Source organism: Arachis hypogaea, chromosome 13 (genome assembly GCF_003086295.3).
Source record: "Arachis hypogaea cultivar Tifrunner chromosome 13, arahy.Tifrunner.gnm2.J5K5, whole genome shotgun sequence".
In the NCBI taxonomy this organism is placed as follows: Eukaryota; Viridiplantae; Streptophyta; class Magnoliopsida; order Fabales; family Fabaceae; genus Arachis; species Arachis hypogaea.
This window is the reverse complement of record NC_092048.1, coordinates 74,803,961-74,813,555: the sequence shown is the minus strand read 5'-3', so window position 1 is coordinate 74,813,555 and position 9,595 is coordinate 74,803,961. Positions and strand designations below refer to the sequence as shown.

The 9,595-nt window shown below is 41.4% G+C and overlaps 1 non-coding gene across 1 annotated transcript; it reads right to left on the bottom strand.

The window, feature by feature from the left end:
* Positions 1-291: 291 nt before the first annotated feature.
* Positions 292-399, bottom strand: LOC112738565 (small nucleolar RNA R71). The gene has a single exon (XR_003169519.1). It is a non-coding gene; the product is annotated as a small nucleolar RNA R71 (small nucleolar RNA).
* Between the last annotated feature and the right edge of the window lie 9,196 nt (positions 400-9,595).

Genomic DNA, 9,595 nt, shown 5'->3' with positions numbered 1-9,595 from the left:
AACAATTTTGAGCTTAAACCTCAATTAGTTTCTCTGATGCAGCAGAACTGCAAGTTTCATGGACTTCCATCTGAAGATCCTTTTCAGTTCTTAACTGAATTCTTGCAGATATGTGATACTGTTAAGACTAATGGAGTAGATCCTGAAGTCTACAGGCTCATGCTTTTCCCTTTTGCTGTAAGAGACAGAGCTAGAGTATGGTTGGACTCTCAACCTAAGGATAGCCTGAACTCTTGGGATAAGCTGGTCAAGGCTTTCTTAGCCAAGTTCTTTCCTCCTCAAAAGCTGAGTAAGCTTAGAGTGGATGTTCAGACCTTCAGACAGAAAGAAGGTGAATCCCTCTATGAAGCTTAGGAGAGATACAAAGGACTGACCAAAAAGTGTCCTTCTGACATGCTTTCAGAATGGACCATCCTGGATATATTCTATGATGGTCTATCTGAATTGGCTAAAATGTCATTGGATACTTCTGCAGGTGGATCCATTCACCTAAAGAAAACGCCTGCAGAAGCTCAAGAACTCATTGACATGGTTGCTAATAACCAGTTCATGTACACTTCTGAGAGGAATCCTGTGAGTAATGGGACGCCTATGAAGAAGGGAGTTCTTGAAATTGATACTCTGAATGCCATACTGGCTCAGAATAAAATATTGACTCAGCAAGTCAATATGATTTCTCAGAGTCTGAATGGAATGCAAGCTGCATCCAACAGTACTCAAGAGGCATCTTCTGAAGAAGAAGCTTATGATCCTGAAAACCCTGCAATAGCAGAGGTGAATTACATGGGTGAACCTTATGGAAACACCTATAACCCCTCATGGAGAAATCACCCAAATCTCTCATGGAAGGATCAACAAAAGCCTCAACAAGGCTTTAATAATGGTGGAAGAAATAGGTTTAACAATAGTAAACCTTTTCCATCATCCACTCAGCAACAGACAGAGAACTCTGAACAAAATACCTCTAATTTAGCAAACTTAGTCTCTGATCTATCTAAGGCCACTGTAAGTTTCATGAATGAAACAAGGTCCTCCATTAGAAATTTGGAGGCACAAGTGGGCCAGCTGAGTAAAAGGATCACTGAAATCCCTCCTAGTACTCTCCCAAGCAATACAGAAGAAAATCCAAAAGGAGAGTGCAAGGCCATTGACATAGTCAACACGGCCGAACCTGGAGAGGAAGGGGAGGACGTAAATCCCAGTGAGGAAGATCTCCTGGGACGTCCAGTGATCAACAAGGAGTTTCCCTTTGAGGAACCAAAGGAATCTGAGGCTCAACTAGAGACCATAGAGATTCCATTAAACCTCCTTATGCCATTCATGAGCTCTGATGAGTATTCCTCTTATGAAGAGAATGAGGATGTTACTAAGGAGCAAGTTGCCAAGTACCTTGATGCAATCATGAAGCTGAATGCCAAATTATTTGGTATTGAGACTTGGGAGGATGAACCTCCCTTGTTCACCAATGAAGTAAGTGATCTGGATCAACTGACATTGCCTCAGAAGAAACAGGATCCTGGAAAGTTCCTAATACCTTGTACCATAGGTACAATGATCTTTGAAAAGGCTCTGTGTGACCTTGGTTCAGGGATAAACCTCATGCCCCTCTCTGTAATAGAGAAACTGGGAATCTTTGGGGTGCAAGCTACTAAAATCTCATTAGAGATGGCAGATAATTCAAGAAAACAGGCTTATGGACAAGTAGAGGACATGTTAGTAAAGGTTGAAGGCCTTTACATCCCTGCTGATTTCATAATCCTTGATACTGGGAAGGATGAGGATGAATCCATCATCCTTGGAAGACCTTTCCTAGCCACAGCAAGAGCTGTGATTGATGTTAACAGAGGTGAATTAGTCCTTCAATTGAATGAGGACTCCCTTGTGTTTACAACTCAAGGTTACCCTTCTGTAAACATGGAAAAGAGGCACAGTAAGCTTCTCTCAAAATAGAGTCAACCAGAGCCTCCACAGTCAAACTCTAAGTTTGGTGTTGGGAGGCCACAACTAAACTCTAAGTTTGGTGTTGGGAAGTCTCAACAAAGCTCTGAACATCTGTGAGGCTCCATGAGAGCCCACTGTCAAGCTATTGACATTAAAGAAGTGCTTGTTGGGAGGCAACCCAATTTTTATTTATCTAATTTTATTTTTCTTGTTCTTTCATGTTTTATTAGGTTCATGATCATGTGGAGTCACAAAATAAATATAAAAATTGAAAACAGAATCAAAAACAGCAGAAGAAAAATCACACCCTGGAGGACGACCTTACTGGCGTTTAAACGCCAGTAAGAAGCATCTGGCTGGCGTTCAACGCCAGAACAGAGCATGGTTCTAGTGCTGAACGCCCAAAATGGGCAGCATCTGGGCGTTTGAATGCCAGAATTGCACCCTGGAGAAGAGCTGGCACTGAACGCCCAGAACAAGCATGGTTTTGGCGTTCAATGCCAGAAATGGGCAACAAATGGGCGTTCAACGCCCAGAACAAGCACCAATCTGGCGTTGAACGCCCAGAGTTGTGTGCAAGGGCATTTTGCATGCCTAATTTGGTGCAAGATTGTAAATCCTTGAACACCTCAGGATCTGTGGACCCCACAGGATCACCTCAGGATCTGTGGACCCCAAAGGATCCCCACCTACCTCCACTCACTTCTTCTCACCCCTCTTTCACACAATCCCATAAACACTCTTTCCCAAAACTCTTCACCAATCACCTCAATCTCTCTTCCCTATCACTACTTCACCACTCACATCCATCCACTCTTCCCCATAAACCTACCTCATAAACCCCACCTACCTTCAAAATTCCAAATCAATTTCCCACCCAAAACCCACCCTTATGGCCGAACCTTACCCCTCCCCCCTCTCCTCCATATTTTCTTCTTCTTTTTCATCTATTCTTTCTTCTCTTGCTCGAGGGCGAGCAATATTCTAAGTTTGGTGTGGTAAAAATATAAGCTTTTTGTTTTGGGAAAGGGAAGACAAAAGTTTCCACCTCCGAGTCATGGGAGATGGAAAGATTTATCTCCAAAGCTCATCAAGACCACTTCTATGATGTTGTGGTCAAGAAGAAGGTGATCCCCGAGGTCCCTTTCAAGCTCAAGAAGAATGAGTATCCAGAGATCCGACATAAAATCCAAAGAAGAGGTTGGGAAGTTCTAACAAACCCCATCCAACAAGTCGGCATCCTAATGGTTCAAGAGTTCTATGCCAATGCATGGATCACTAGGAACCATGATCAAAGTAAGAACCCAAACCCAAAGAATTATATTACAATGGTTCAGGGGAAATACTTAGATTTTAGTCCGGAAAATGTGAGGTTGGCGTTTAACTTGCCTATGATGCAAAGAGATGCATGCCCCTACACTAGAAGGGTCAACTTTAATCAAAGGTTGGACCAAGTCCTCAGGGACATATGTGTGGAAGGAGCTCAATGGAAGATTGACTCCAAAGGCAAGCCGGTTCAATTAAGAAGACTGGACCTCAAGCCTGTGGCTAGAAGATGGTTGGAGTTCATCCAACGCTCCATCATCCCCACTAGCAACCGATTTGAAGTTACTGTGGATCGGGCCATCATGATTCATAGCATCATGATTGGAGAGGAAGTAGAAGTTCATGAAGTCATCTCCCTTGAATTCTACAAAATAGCCGAAAAGCCCTCTCCTGGGGCAAGGCTAGCTTTTCCTCATCTTATTTTCCATCTATGTTACTCAGCTGGAGCTTTCATAGAAGGAGACATTCCCATTGAGGAAGAGAAGCCCATCACTAAGAAAAGGATGGAGCAAGCAAGAGAGCCCATTCATGGATCTCAAGAGACGCATGAAGCTCATCACCATGAGATCCCAGAGATGCCTCAAATGCATTTTCCTTCACAAAACTATTGGGAGCAAATCAACACCTCCCTAGGAGAATTAAGTTCCAACATGGGACAATTAAGGGTGAAACATCAAGAGCACTCCATCATCCTTCATGAAATAAGAGAAGATCAAAAAGCAATGAGGGAGGAGCAACAAAGACAAGGAAGAGACATAGAAGAGCTCAAGGACATCATTGGTTCCTCAAGAAGGAAACACCACCATCACTAAGGTGGACTCATTCCTTGTTCCTACATTCTCTGTTTTTCGTTTTCTCTATGTTAAGTGCTTATCCATGTTTGTGTCTTCATTACATGATCATTAGTATTTAGTAACTTTGTCTTAAAGTTATGAATGTCCTATGAATCCATCACCTCTCTTAAATGAAAACTGTTTTAATTCAAAAGAACAAGAAGTACATGAGTTTCGAATTTATCCTTGAACTTAGTTTAATTATATTGATGTGGTGACAATGCTTCTTGTTTTCTGAATGAATGCTTGAACAGTGCATATGTCTTTTGAAGTTGTTGTTTAAGAATGTTAAATATGTTGGCTCTTGAAAGAATGATGATAAGGAGACATGTTATTTGATAATCTAAAAAATCATAAAAATGATTCTTGAAGCAAGAAAAAGCAGCAAAGAACAAAGCTTGCAGAAAAAAAAATAGCAAAAAAATAGAAAGAAAAAAAAAAGAGAAAAAGCAAGCAGAAAAAGCCAAAAGCTCTTAAAACCAAGTGGCAAGAGCAAAAAGCCAATAACCCTTAAAACCAAAAGGCAAGGGTAAATAAAAAGGATTCCAAGGCTTTGAGCATCAGTGGATAGGAGGGCCTAAAGGAATAAAATCCTGGCCTAAGCGGCTAAACCAAGCTGTCCCTAACCATGTGCTTGTGGCGTGAAGGTGTCAAGTGAAAACTTGAGACTGAGCGGTTAAAGTCAAGGTCCAAAGCAAGAGAAGAGTGTGCTTAAGAACCCTGGACACCTCTAATTGGGGACTTTAGCAAAGCCTGAGTCACAATCTGAAAAGGTTCACCCAATTATGTGTCTGTGGCATTTATGTATCCGGTGGTAATACTGGAAAACAAAGTGCTTAGGGCCACGGCCAAGACTCATAAAATAGCTGTGTTCAAGAATCATCATACTGAACTAGGAGAATCAATAACACTATCTAAACTCTGAGTTCCCATAGATGCCAATCATTCAGAACTTCAATGGATAAAGTGAGATGCCAAAATTATTCAAGAGGCAAAAAGCTACAAGTCCCGCTCATTTAATTGGAGCTATGTTTCATTGATAGTTTGGAATTTATAGTATATTCTCTTCTTTTTATCCTATTTGATTTTCAGTTGCTTGGGGACAAGCAACAATTTAAGTTTGGTGTTGTGATGAGCGGATAATTTATACGCTTTTCGGCATTGTTTTTAGTATGTTTTTAGTAGAATCTAGTTACTTTTTGGGATGTTTTCATTAGTTTTTATGTTAAATTCACATTTCTGGACTTTACTATGAGTTTGTGTGTTTTTCTGTGATTTCAGGTATTTTCTGGCTGAAATTGAGGGACTTGAGCAAAAATCAGATTCAGAGGTTGAAGAAGGACTGTTGATGCTGTTGGATTCTGACCTCCCTGCACTCAAAGTGGATTTTCTGGAGCTACAGAACTCAAAAGGGCGTGCTTCCATTTGCGTTGGAAAGTATACATCTAGGGATTTCCAGTAATATATAATAGTCCATACTTTGGCCGCGTTTAGACGACGTAAAAGGGCGTTGAACGCTAGTTCTACGCTGCTGTCTGGAGTTAAACGCCAGAAACACGTCACAAGCCAGAGTTGAACGCCAGAAATACGTTACAAACTGGCGTTCAACTCCAAGATTAACCTCTACACGTGTAACATTCAAGCTCAGCCCAAGCACACACCAAGTGGGCCCCGAAAGTGGATTTATGCATCAATTACTTACTTCTGTAAACCCTAGTAACTAGTTTATTATAAATAGGACTTTTTACTATTGTATTAGATCATCTTTGATCAGTTTTATGCTATCTTAGACTTTCATGGGGGTTGGCCATTCGGCCATGCCTGAACCATTATCACTTATGTATTTTCTTACGGTAGAGTTTCTGCACTCCATAGATTAAGGTGTGGAGCTCTGCTGTTCCTCAAAGATTAATGCAAAGTACTACTATTTTTCTATTCAATTCAACTTATTCCACTTCTAAGATATTCATTCGCACTTCAACCTGAATGTGATGAACGTGACAATCATCATCATTCCCTCACGAACGCGTGCCTGACAACCACTTCCGTTCCACCTTAGATTGAATGAGTATCTCTTGGATCTCTTAATCAGAATCTTCGTGGTATAAGCTAGATTGATGGCGGTATTCATGAGAGTCCGGAAAGTCTAAACCTTGTGTGTGGTCTTCCGAGTAGGACTCTGGGATTGAATGACTGTGACGAACTTCAAACTCACGAGTGCTGGGCGTAGTGACAAAGGCAAAAGGAGGGTGAATCCTATTCCAGTATGATCGAGAACCTCAGATGATTAGCCGTGCTGTGACAGAGCATTTGGACCATTTTCACAAGAGGATAGGATGCAGCCATTGGTAAGGGTGATGCCTCCAGATGATTAGCCATGCAGTGACAACGCATTGGACCATTTTTCAGAGAGGATTAAAAGTAGCCATTGACAACGGTGATGTCCTTACATAAAGCCAGCCATGGAAAGAAGTAAGATTGATTGGATGAAGACAGCAGGAAAGCAGAGGTTCAGAGGAACGAAAGCATCTCTATACACTTATCTGAAATTCTAACCAATGAATTACATAAGTATTTCTATCCTTATTTTCTATCTATTTATTATTTATGTTCGAAAACTCCATAACTATTTTATATCCGCCTGACTGAGATTTACAAGGTGACCATAGCTTGCTTCATACCAACAATCTCTGTAGGATCGACCCTTACTCACGTAAGGTTTATTACTTGGATGACCCAGTGCACTTGCTGGTTAGTTGTATCAAAGTTGTGAATGAAAAACGATTTATTAAGACGTGCGTACAGAGTTTTTGGCGCCGTTGCCTGAGATCACAATTTCGTGCACCAAGGAACCAGTTCATTTTTTTCATTATGAACCACTGTCATGCCTCCCTTTTTGGGGACAACTTGGACAGGGCTCACCCAGGGGCTATCAGAAATAGGATAAATAATCCCAGCCTCCAGTAACTTGGTGACCTCTTTCAGCACCACTTCCTTCATGGCTGGATTTAGCCGCCTCTGTGGTTGAACCACTGGCTTAGCATCGTCCTCCAATAGGATCTTGTGCATGCATCTTGCTGAGCTGATGCCCTTAAGGTCACTTATGGACCACCCAAGAGCTGTCTTATGTGTCCTTAGCACTTGAAGTAGCGCTTCCTCTTCCAGGGGATTTAAAGCAGAGCTTATGATCACCAAAAAAGTGTCACCTTCTCCCAGAAATGCATATTTCAGGGATGGTGGTAATGGTTTGAGCTCGGGTTTAGGAGGTTTTTCCTCTTTCTGAGGAAGTTTCAGAGGCTCTTTTAATTCCTCTGAATCCTCTAGATCAGTCTGAACATCTTTAAAGATGTCTTCCAGCTCTGATTCGAGACTCTCAGCCATGTTGATCTCCTCTACCAAAGAGTCAATAAGATCCTCATTGACTCTCATGGTTACTTCCCCCTTTTGGACATCAATGAGAGTTCGTCCAGTTGCTAGGAAAGGTCTTCCTAGAATGAGACTAGCACTCTCGTGCTCCTCCATTTCCAACACTACAAAGTCAGTAGGGAAGGCGAATGGCCCAACCCTGACAATCATGTCTTCAATCACGCCTGATAGGTATTTAATGGAGCCATCAGCAAGTTGGAGAAATATCCGGGTTGGTTTAACTTCTTCAGTTAAACCAAGCTGTCTTGGTGCAATCACCCTCTAATATGCATGGTATCATAAAGCTCCCGGGATCTTTAAGCTTTTCTAGGAGCTTTTCAGAATGACTGCACTGCATTCCACAGTGAGGAGAACCCTTTCAGTTTCTCTCCAATCCTTCTTATGACTCAAGATCTTTTTCATGAACTTGGCATAAGAGGGTATTTGCTCAAGTGCCCCTGCAAACGGAATCTTTATTTCAAGAGTCCTGAGGTAGTCTGCAAAGCGAGCAAATTGCTTATCCTGCTCCTCTTGGCGGAGTTTTTGAGGATAAGGCATCTTGGCTTTGTATTCCTCAACCTTGGTTGCTGCAGGTTTATTTCCTACAGAAGTGGTTGGAGAAGCCTTTTTAGAGGGGTTGTTATCAGCACTTGTGTGTGTCTGATCCCTCACTGGCGTTTGAATGCCAGGGTTGGAAGCTTGATTGGCATTGGACACCAACTTCCTACTTGTTTCTGGCGTTTGAACGCTAGAACTGAGCTTCCATTGGGCGTTTGACGCCAGCTCCTTGCCTGTTCCTGGCATTTGAACGCCAGAACTGCACGTGGGTTGGGCGTTTAACGCCAACCTTACATCCTTTTCAGGCGTTTGAATGCCAGAGTTGTTCCTCTCTGGGCCCTTACTGTCCTCAGAGGGATTTTGGATAATATTTTGCTCATCCTCTGTCAGTTGTTCTTTTCTTGGCTTTCTGCTGCTCTGAAGTGAAGTATTTAATGTTTTTCCACTTCTTAATTGAACTGCCTGGCACTCTTCTGTTATCTGCTTTGATAAATGCTGTTTTGTCTGATTCAATTGTGCCTCCATATTTTTATTAGCATTTTTAGTGTCTTGTAGCATCTCCTTAAATTCTGCTAGCTGTTTTGTTAGAAAGCACAATTGTTGATTGAGTTCAGCAACTTGTTCTGGAGGACCAAGTTCAGTAGATACTGCTTTGGCTTCTTCTTTTATGGAGGACCCATTACTTATGTACTGATGCTGATTTCTAGCAACTATATCAATAAGCTCTTGAGCCTCTTCAATAGTTTTCCTCATGTGTATAGATCCACCAGCTGAGTGGTCTAGGGACATCTGAGCTCCTTCTGTAAGCCCATAGTAGAAGATGTCTAATTGCACCCACTCTGAAAACATTTCAGAGGGGCATTTCCTTAGCATCCCTCTGTACCTCTCCCATGCATTATAAAGGGATTCATCATCCTCTTGTTTAAAGCCTTGGATGTCCAGCCTTAGCTGTGTCATCCTTTTTGGAGGGAAATATTGATTCAGGAATTTGTCTGATAACTATTTCCATGTCCTTATGCTTGCTGTGGGTTGGTTATTTAACCACCTTTTAGCTTGATCTTTTACAGCAAACAGAAACAGTAACAGTTTGTATACATCCTGATCTACCTTTTTATCACGTACTGTATCAGCAATTTGCAAGAATTGTGCCAGAAACTCAGTAGGTTCTTCCTGTGGAAGACCAGAATACTGGCAGTTTTGCTGTACCATGACAATGAGCTGAGGATTTAGCTCAAAATTTCCTGCTTTGATGGGAGGTATACAGATGCTACTCCCATATGCAGCAGTAGTGGGGTTAGCATATGACCCCAGAGTCCTTCTGGACTGTTCATTTCCACTTAGGTCCATGATGGAGAAAGGGAGATGATGCAGATTGCAAATAAATTTTTTTTGAAAACCGAAATTAAAATAAAATAAAATAAAATAAAATAAATAAAAAATTGACTATAATTTCGAAAATTAGAAGAAAAAGAAATAAAAGAAAATTGAAAACTAGATTAATTAATTAAAAAGATTTGAAAAAGATGTGGGTG